The sequence below is a fragment of the Macadamia integrifolia genome, chromosome 13, assembly GCF_013358625.1.
Source record: "Macadamia integrifolia cultivar HAES 741 chromosome 13, SCU_Mint_v3, whole genome shotgun sequence".
Classification (NCBI taxonomy): Eukaryota; Viridiplantae; Streptophyta; class Magnoliopsida; order Proteales; family Proteaceae; genus Macadamia; species Macadamia integrifolia.
In genome coordinates, this window is record NC_056569.1 from 2,850,942 (window position 1) to 2,862,345 (window position 11,404).

An 11,404-nucleotide genomic window follows, 5' to 3' on the forward strand; every position below is an offset into this window, starting at 1 on the left:
AGTGTCCGACAACCGCGACCCCTGCTTCCCCCAAATGGCAACCCAACACCTCAACCCCTGTTGGGAAGGGTCGTAGCACGGGATGGTGAGAATCCTAATACCGCATGCTCCTATATGCAGTACGACTGCATAGTGCCTCCGTGTCTCATACCACGGGCCACCAATGCATTCGTTTCCAAGCCGACCACGGCATCTAGTCTATCAAGGCATTATGCAACATGATGTACACATTCAACATATAACATCACATTCAAATTGCATTTGAAAAGTAAACATAGCATATATGCACATCAATGAGTGAAATGACTAATCTATATAGCGCATTCATGATGACATGACTAAATTAGATATAGTTATATGAATGCCAAACAAATGCCTTGAAACAAGGCCACACGTCCTCTCTCCACTTACCTGTAGCGTACAAGGATTCCCGCTCGGTACGGGTGAGATCCGGAGCGAAACGGGTAGGCTTTGGTGAACCTAACAAAATTGAGAGGGGTTAGTACTTCACCATTTTAGAATCAAAATTAATGAAATCCGACGTCAAAATCGTGTTTAGAACGTCGAAAGAAGGTCCCACGTCCGATTTGGGCTCGATCGGACCCAAAAATCACATTCTGGCCACTCAGGTGGGTCACTCAGGTGGGTTGTCTACCCACCGGTTTGGCCAGAACCCCCCTGGTCCTCTCAGGTGGGTGTCTCAGGTGGGTTGTCTACCCACCGGTCCTACCCGCCAATTTTGGCGGAAAAACCCCAGTTTCTTCTCAACTTCCTCCATTCCTTGGGGACCCAAATAGGGCTTTTCTCAACCCATTCTTCACACCTTTAAAGTCCTATAGGATGGTTCTAGCTTAGATCTAAGTTAGATTCGAGTGAGGGGAACCATCTTACCTTCTTTGCTCAAAAATGACTTCAAACCCTCCAAATCACTTCCAACTCACAATGCTCCTTCTACCTTGTCAATATCTCTTCAAATCCTTCAAGATCAACACATAAATCATCTATTAAACCTTAGATTCATCATTTCAAAGGGTGTCTACAAGATCTTGAGAAACCATACTCGAATCAAGGGTTTAAAGCGTGGGTATGGTGAATGTTCATAAAACCCAACTTTTCTTACCTCCAACTGTAGATCTCGAGTTGAAGATTACTCTCCCGGCACCGGAATGGCAAGATCGAGCTTCGGCGCCGCTGAAATCCTTCCTTTCTTCTTCTTCCTTTCTTCTTCCCTTTCTTTTTCTCTCTCCTCTTTACTTTTCTCACCAAACGTACGGGGGTAATAAATGGAAAGAAAAGAAGTCATAAAGCTTTATATACTATTCCTATTTAAATGAATAGTGTCGGATGGGTCACTCAGGTGGGTGGGGTACCCACCTGTCATACCCACCCGAGAGTCAAAACTTGGGATTTTGACCGGGCTCGGACCTCGACTCAAACCCCACCCCAGGCATACGTTGTAGCCTACATATATATCTTAAAATACAGATATAATACCTGTTTTATCCGTACATAGCCTTATGGTAGGTGCACGTACACGGTTTGGGTACTCCCGTCTCTTCTGGCACTGGCTCGGACTTGTCGGGCCAGCCGGTGTTTAAGGTCACCCGTGCCATCATAGCCCATAAGGAACCCGCTCTAACATCCTCTGGCTCGGTTCCTGCATGGTTAAACCGGTTCAACCACGAAATCAGACCGGGTTTAAGAAGTGGGATATTACACATATAATTGTGTAAATTGCATTGATATTTCATTGGAAACATCGAATAAATTAATCATCATCAGAAGTCACAGTTACCTTGAAATATGGATAGTACTTTGGATTGTTGGCTATCTCTGGAGGTACCACATCAAAATTTGGTGGTCTGATTGTCTCAAGCAACAAATTTAACATTGCTTGCAACACCGTGTGGAAGACAACACTAATCGTCTGTTCCGAACGATTGAATCGCCGTTGCATATGTCTATTACTCAAACCTTTACCTACTGTCATAAGGAACATCGCTAGCTGCTCATCAAATCAAATGAAACGGCTGTCCTCTAACCAGCCTCTATGTACCAATCGGTCTAGCAGGTTGAGAAATACATGTCTCTCAAGTCTAAACTCTTGGTGTCATACGTCAGCATGACCTATAAGAACCTCAACTACCTTAACAGGTCCTATGTAACTACTATCATTCAGAGGTTCTCTCATCTTATACATACTGAGCATGTTTTGGAATTGGTGTACTATAACCATGTCATCATCGTCTGACGATGACCCTGTGATGTCGGTTGCAAATTGATTTGACGTCCCTGTATTAATAGACACATTCAATATGTAAAGGAATAGAGTTCATAAATGTACCATCCAATAGCATTGATTGTTTAAATGAAGAAAAAATAACACTTCCCTAAACTTGCCTACAAGGCTCTATAAGCATTAGCTTAATTGTCTATATGTACTATCCGTATCTTAAATTTTTTTTTCAAACCTACTAACAAGCAACAATCCATCCAGAAATCGTAATAATTGACAACTACTTACTTTCCTATTAATATAGCGAAATTAATACGATCCTACATCCCAAAGCTACAAAGAAACACAGACTAAACTAAAAAGCATAATATTTGACAATCCTAAACAGTCATATACATCACTGTAAGTCTGAAGCACATGCAATCAAATTATAACAAAGCAACATAAGTCAAACATCAACATCATTCATAGTAGGCAAAACATAATAAGTGTGACAGTTAGTACGAGGCATATAAAATCCAAACAAACTAACAAGTCATTCATTCTCCCTTAAAACCATTTATTTCAAAAACTGTTACTTTCACTCCTTCAGACCATGTAGCATCCATAACCTCCTGCCAGCTCTCACTTCAACAAAAGACATGTGTCATCCAGGGTCACTGTGTATCTTACGCTACACCAACACGTACAAATCCGTCAAGATATCCTCTAAACTGTCCCGTAGCTTTTGACAGCTCATCATGTTATATAGTCCATCAACAATAGGGTCAGGAGGTTGGATAACTGCTAAGGTGGTAGAGGTGGATCCCTTTTCCATCTTCCATCGAACAAAGGTTTTAAAGTCCTCAGCGGAGTTCGTGAGGGTCTGTGTCTAGCTCTTCCTCCTACAATCCGTAGGAGTCCTACCAAATCACGGCTTTGGAGGAGCTGACCCCTTGGGTGTCCTAGTACAAGCATCACTGTCATCATTATCAGTGTCCTATAAATCATCATCAATTTCAGGGTAGTGGACGTAGGAGTTACAGCAATTGCCTGTGACAGACCTCTATCCCCACGGGCACTAGAGTCGGAGAAGATCTCTAACAACTCTGGCCACCAGGGGAGACCATTTCTTCTATACTTTGCCCAATCTTTGTTTCCCTGAAATTCAAAATTTTTTCAATTAATCATCATATTTTGTTCAAAAAGTGAATAAAAATCCATTTTATAAACCAAAGATTATGTCATACCTGAATAGCAGATTCCCACACTGAATCATCAGCTGTGGCAGTCTGAGCATTCGCATCCTATCCGAAACCAATTGTTTCTAACAAAGCCCTGAAGTTATTGTACTCCTTGCTTAACTTATTCATCTTATTATGCAGTTGCTACTCCTCAAAGGGCCTTTTGAATTCGGCTTCAAGCCTTGTAACTAGGGGTGTCAATCGGTCGGTCTGGCTCGATTTCGGTTCAGGTTGAGTCGGTTTCGGTGTGGGAAAGTTGAAACCGAAACCGAACCAATAAGGAAATTCTGGTTTCGGTTTCGGTGCGGTTTGGTTTCGGTTTGTCTTCGGTTTCTTAAATCGATTTGTAACCAGGTTGGTTTTGGTTTTTGGTCTAGTTTGGATTCGACTTTTCATACAAATGTATACAAAACTATGCAAATTTTGATTTTTTTTAATGAATTTTGGAGTGTTTCGGTTTCTTACAGGTTTGGTTTTGGTTTCGGTCCGGGTTTTGATCCGGTTTCGGTTTGGTTTCGGGTTCATTCAGTTTTCGGTGCGATTCGGTTTGGTTTTGGGGTTGCAATACTCGAAACCGAACCGAACCAATAATGCTTTGGTTCGGTTCGATCCGTGTTGTTATCGGTTCGGTTCGGTCCGATAGGTTTTATCGGTTCGGTTTAGGAATTGACACCCCTACTTGTAATGTTGTCCCAACTAACCTTTGAGAATGTGGAGTTTGTCTTCAAACCTTTTCGGACATTCTCAACCATGTGATTGATGAATGATCTTAGCTCTGCTTCATTCCAGATTATAGTAGTACTTTTCGGGGTTGGGGTTCTTAGAGATCTCATATCTCTGAACATGCATAATTGAGTTAGGTAACATATTCAAACACAAACAAGAACATGGAAAAAAAAATTCAAAGAAATAGGAATAAAAATATTGAGAAAAAGAGAGAGAAAAAAAAAAAAAAAAAGGCCCTCTCTTCTTCTAAATTCAGAAATGGTGCTTATCTAATAAAGGGGACATGAGAAAGATAGAGAATCCAGTAATCAATAGATAGTTCAGAATTTACAACTAAAAAACATATTTCTTAACAATGACACTCAATAGATGGTTTAATTTGCACTTACTATTTTTTTTTAAGGGCACAGATATCAACTACAAGGGATGGGATGTGAATGTCACAGAGAGGGATGCAATTGAAAACTTCTGCTATGACCACGATAGGGAAATTCTGAAATTTAAGAACAAACACTGACCAATATGAAGAAGTTACATTCAGGAATTCAAAAAAATGGCTTGCATATGAAATTACAGCATAAAATATATTATTAAATGTAAACATATACTGCACACATTCACTTTTTTAGATATTTTTTCTGCATCTAGTATATTCAAGGTTGGGAAAATTCCATGTGAGAAATATACCTACCTATATCGGGCTGTATTATGGAGAGAAATCGACCCAAATAAGATACACATAGTACTTAGTAAAAAAAAAATTAAAAAAAATAAAAATAAAAAATAAAGTTAAACTCGAATAATAACAAAGGAAAAAGATATTAGCTTGTCCCTTGTAAGGGGAGAGTGTGAAGGCACAACGATAAGTGTGACCTTGAAGAATTCAAATAACAAACCAATGTTGTCCTCTAATTGGAACATTGCAATGAAGTAGCATTTCACCCAAACTCACAAAACAAATAGCCAAATTGCTCCTTACTGACCAATAATTTCCTATCCTTGCCCTCGCCTTCCAAACCGACAGAGGTTAAAGAAGAAGAAGAACAAAAGGGCACCAAAGCTCCCCTTTGTCCCTCCCTGGACTTTCTTCCCTTCTCATTACTTCTCTAAAAAAAAAAAAGTCAGATCCCTTCTCCTATCACCCAATTTCTCCTCTTCAACTTTATTACATGTAAAGCTGGAAGATGATAAAACAATTAGGAAATGTAGGTACTTGCAGTAAAATGAGCCATATTGTCGGTAGAAAGACAATCCATCCACATGAACAACATCAACAACAAATGAATATATTTCTTAATCTACTATACAAACAACAGGGAATAGAAATGATATCTTTGAAATGGATATGGAAATTTCAGCATTCAAAAGAATCGAAAAAATAGAGCCCCCTTTCTATGGAATTCATCTACAAAACAAACCCGTAGCATGGTGGATGTGGAAATTAAGAAAAAATTTCATGAATATACGTCCGAAATCCTGTACTATCATGAGAAAAATCTCAAATGTTACCTGGAAGGCAACATTTGATTCCTCCCTTTCAACCGAACGGCAGAATGTGTAGTTTCTATGGAATTGAAGCTTCAGAAATGTTGGAGACAAGTAGTCGTTCGCTAATGAGGGACGAATTGTTATAGGATTTAAAGAAAAATTTGGGGGACCTCAGTTCTTACCGAGCAGATGTGAGAGATCGATTGTGGGAGGAGCAGCCAGACCTTCAAAGAGAGAATACAAGTTTGTATACTCTTCAGATTTGAGGGGAAAACCCAACCTTTATCTCTGGAGGTGACTCATCGATGAATCTGGACAAATCTCTGCAACAATGAAGCGAATCTTCCGTATGGGTTCATGAGGATGAAAAGTAGAGAGTAAACCCTAGGGTTCATGAGGATGAAGGTGGGGAAGGATTCATACTGTTCATGAGGCTGAGGAGGCCCTATTCCGCTGTAGGTTTCCTTCTTTGCAGGCGAATCTAGCAGAGCTCCTTCTAGATGAAAAGTAGAGAGTAAACCCTAGGGTTCACGAGGATAAAGAAGGGGAAGGTTCCGTACTATTCACGAGGGTGATGAGGCCCTATTCCGCCGAAGGGTTCCTTCTTCGCAAGCAAATCTAGCAGAGCTCCTTCAGGTACTATGGTGAAGTGGTGAAGCTTCAACAGGGAAGAGAGGGAAGGGGGTCTGTTTTATCGGGGATGAGTTGTAATATTTGCCCCATTTTTGTTTCGAGAAATGGGCGAAACAAGTGAAGCTTGTATCGTCATTCATGTTTCTTGAAACATAAATTGTTATAAATTTCAATTTATGTTTCTAGAAACAAGTGGAACAGAACACTTTTATCAAACGGTTTTAATGCCATTTCTTCGTTTCTAGAAATAGAAAAACACAGAAACAAGTTTTGGAAACGTTATCAAACGGGCCCCTAGTTTTATCCAAATTCGTATGAGTCCAACTAAAAGATTGTCAACCCTGGGAGAGCTCTATTACTTTGTTTTAGTATTATTTTATATATATTTTTTGGGTGAATAATTATTTTTATATTTTGTACAGTTCTCGTAACGTATTTATTCCTACAGATGGAATACGTGAGGAAATTATATTGTCTAAAAAAAATAGCGAACAAGTTTTTTTGAATCATGATGTATCACTATAACGATGATGATAACAGATATAGCAAATATGTTCTCTTTAGATTGACATAAAGCTTCACACATCGAAAGAAAAAGTAAAACTTAAAAAAAAAAAAGGGTAGCGTAGAGAGTCAAGAGACTAATAATCTTTTGGGTTGGAGTGGGGGGTTGAGTACCAAATGGAGGTTGTAAGGAACGTAGAATATGTCAACAAGAAATCAAAATTGATATTCTTACAAAAAAAAATCATAATTGATATTGATTTATAAATATACACGGACTATAATCTCTTTCAATCGTGACTCATTACTAGAACTATGTGCTGATATACTTAGTGAACATGCTTTTTTTGAATCATGATGTATCACTATAATGATGATGATGGCAAACATAGCGAATATGTTCTCTTTAGATTGACATAAAGCCTCAGACATTGAAAGAAAAATAAAACTTAACAAAAAAAAAATTGCAAACAGAATCAAGAGACTAATAATCTTTATCATGACCTATTAGCATCAATGCGGCACTAGGATTATGTTGGCCAATATAAGGAGGCAACAAGGGCCATTATCTAGATCTTTGAGAATGCAGTCTCCATTTTATTACTTTTTTTAATTTAAACAAAAAAGATAAGAGATGGTTTTTCCTTCGGCCATGGTCAAGGGAGACCGAGGACTTCGAATGGTGTTAAAAAGAATAAGAGAATTATTGATCATGTACCATAGAGGAGACGGACATTTACAACCATTGATGATTATACAAGCTATACTTTTCCTACACCCACGGTGCCGGAAAACTTTATCAAAATAGATAAACCCCAAATCACTGTTACTATGATGTATACAGGCAGTCTTCCCAAAAAGGAAAAGAAGATATGTTAATGACAGATTTGTAAAATTAAATGAAAAATGAACGATTTTAATAAGGGGAAATCAGGGATAAGGACAGAAAGGAGAGCACCACAAGGTTAGCTTTTGTAAAGCTATCTTAAATAAAGAAAGAAAACAAATTAATTAGCATAGGCATTATATTCTCCACCACCCATATGTGGAGTTGAGAACTACTCACACCCCCAACAACACTAGAAGTCATTATTTATTAGTGGCCGGAGCATTTAATTAATCTAAAGCTGACTTAAGTAAGGATTTGGTTTGATTACTTTTTCTTCTCCAATCAAGGCCAATATTTTATTTGAGTCCGTACGTATAATGTATATCGTTGCATCCCACGCATTTTCTTATAAAAAGCTATTAAAAATGCTACATTTTTGGGTGGGTCTCAGTGGGCTACTTTAGCTGAAACCACGAAGTAACAAAATAGAGAGAAATCTCCTTTAAAGAACACATTTTACTCAAAAAAAAAATGCATTCTATTGATGGAAAAACTGATTCTAGCTGAAAGAACATGTTCTTTTAAGAAGCACCACATTCTTTTCGTTGGACATTGCTCACATATGGAAAACTAGCACACACTGTGTTCTCTCTCTTCCTCTCTCATCTTGAAATGAAACCCTTACCCATCATGCTTTATGCCTTGACTTGTGCCCCCAACGGTGCTTCCCACTGGCCTATCAAACACGGACATGATATCGATCTCTCTCCCTTTTTTATAAATAAAGTGGAAAAGTTAATAGACATCACTTGGAGTACAATAAAAACCTTAATATATTAGATGGAGATAGTCCAATTGTGTATTAAGATACTTATAAGATCTCAAATTATCCATGTGGGACTATACTTCTATAAACCTTAATATCTCAACACTCATTTACATCGTAAGAAGGACATGAACAAAATGGCTTGGCTTTAATGCCATGTTAAATAAAGTTGGAAAGCCCAAAAAATATTACTTGGGGGACCAACCCAATCCATAAGGCATTAAGTAGATAGCACAAAGGTTTATCAAGACATATCCACAATCTCAAATAATTGAAATATTTTAGAACTTCCAATATCTCAACTAGGTATGCAAGTTTTGCCCAGCAAGCCCGAACCCATCCAAAGCACGACAAGGCCTAGGTTAGGCTTCTCAGCTCATGCATTGGATTAGGGTTGAGATTCCTAAGCCCGAGGCAAGGTCGAACTAAGTTTGGACTTAGGTCTCAAGCCAAGCCCAGGACCTAGCCCGACCCTATTTATACAGTTATGGGAAAAAAGAACCATGACATTCTAGTGTTCCCTACACCCCAACACAGCTGGGGTGAAAAGACCTAGTTCCCCCTGCCGCAGCTGAATATTTTCAATCCCGACCAGTTGTGTCTGGAAGTGGGAACACTAGCCTGACAAAGTTCTTTAACCATAAGCGAATGCCTCCTCGAGCTTATCTCTCCTCCTCCTCCTCTTCCAATGAAATAACATATTTATCCATTTATTGTGGGAGGTAAGAAAACAAATTCCTCTTCTTAAGAAAAACAGTAGTCTACGTTTTTTTTTTTTTTTTTCCTTAGATTCTGTTTTAAGCGAAGCAAGTTGATTCCACAGATTTATTTTGGAGAATGTTTGCTTGGCAAGAATTTGATAGGGAAAAAATTTTTCCTTTCTTTTTCTTTTCTTACCAACCAAACATACCCAAAGGGTGGGTTCTCCTTCTCTTAGAAAGACAGCTAAAGGGTGTGAATTGTACAAGTTACCAAAAACATTCATTAAAGAGGGAAGAGCTCTGACGTATAGAGGGGATATCACCGTTTGAGAAGTAACCATAGAAACAATGGAACCCACAAGTTTTTTTTATCCATTTATATACATTTATTTTATTTTTATTTTTTTTTATACCGAGTATCAACATAATTTCGTATCTCGAGGATAAATGTTTGAAAAAAATCGTTTTAGTAGGTCATAGTAGCAAAAAGCCATTGAAAATTTTATTTTATACAACGAAAGATAGAGGTGTTGAGACTTGAGAGTGGTCCTATCCATATGACTAACTTGGACCAGTAAATTTTGCATGTGAGTAATGTGGCGAATCACGTATCCATCAAATAATAGAATTGACCTGATCTTCCCCTCCCTAGGGTTTGAAGGAAAGACAGATAAACCCTAGTAGATCTCTAAATATTTTGGTCTTGCACATCATTGTGAAAATAATTAAGTGAGTATTTAGTGTTATAAATAATAGAAAGAGTAGAGATAAATTTATTTGAATTAGATACATTTACCTATACAAAATCTTGGATTTGTATTAACTTCTCATTGTAGGTGACATCTTACTTGCTTTATCTTCATCTTTGTGTGTCATTGCGTCACTACTATTGATTTGCATTTGATGATTATCGCCTTGAAAGTTATTATCCTTATAGATATGGCAACTCTCTATTAAAGGCCTCTTTTTATTTAAAAATAAATAAATAAATAACAAAAGCTATAGAAATAAGGGGTCCCACCCTAGTTTTGAGACAATCAACCTACTATGCCTCTTCCACTTTCTAAAACCCCCCCCCAAGGAAAAAAAAAAGCCATACTATGAGTAATCCCGTTGAAACTACATAAAACTCTCTCTCTCTCTCTCTCTCTCTCTCTCTCTCTCTCTCTCTCTCTCTCTCTCTCTCTTATCTAATAAATAAATGGGAAAGTGTTTTCAGTGGGAGAGTATGATCCATGCGCAAATACGAAGAGCGACCAATGAGAGCATGGGTGAAAGTATCATAAAGGGGTAGTATTTCCACCTTGCTTGGGGGTGGGGTGATCATTTTGTCCCCTTGTGTGTATGGGTTTAGAAGCCACACTTCCCCCCCACCAATAGAGTTTTTTTTTTCCTAAATAAATTATGGAAGATGGTTTTTTGTGCTATTAGTGTGGAGAGGAATTTGCATGCCTCACCAATGTCTCTCCTAAACAAATCAACATCCACATGGGACAAGCATATTCAAAAGATCGCATGTGTGGATGGTTTTTCCCTTTATTTTTTTTACTACTTTAATTCTATAGACTGCATTTGGTTGCAAGGGAAATAGGAAATGAAGGGAAGTGAAACAATTTTTTTTTCCCTTTTGAGTCGTTTGGTTGCAACAGAAGTGAAGTGAAATTAATTTACCATAGTTGTTTGGTTGGATGTAAAATTAAAAAAAAAAAAAAAACTAAATAATTCCAACCAAACTCCTCAAAAGAGATTGGGGGGGGGGGAAGAGTACTTTCAATCAAGAATCCACCCAGCTCCTCAAAATTTATATTGGTTATGTGAATCAGGTCATTCAAGGTCTATACCAAATCAAACAAAATGTCATCAGATACTATGTTCTATCACTAACCAAAATAAATCATTTCATTCTATATATCAAATGAATGCAGCATAAATAAATATTTAAAATAATATAAAAGAAGAACACAAAGAAAACAGTAATAGAATGCAGCATAAATAAATATTTAAAATAATATAAAAGATGAACACAAAGAAAACAGTAATAGATCACAAGTGATAATGACTGAAAGACCCATTTCAAAAGTCTTTTAGTCAAAACAAACCCAACAAGTCTGCAATACTCCATCTGGCTCATTTCCAAAGTCTTTTGGTCAAAACAAACCCAACTAAGTTGAGTGAGAGAGAGAGAGAGATCGTTGAGAGTCATGAGCGGGGTGAGAGTCTCGAGAGTGGGAGATCGTG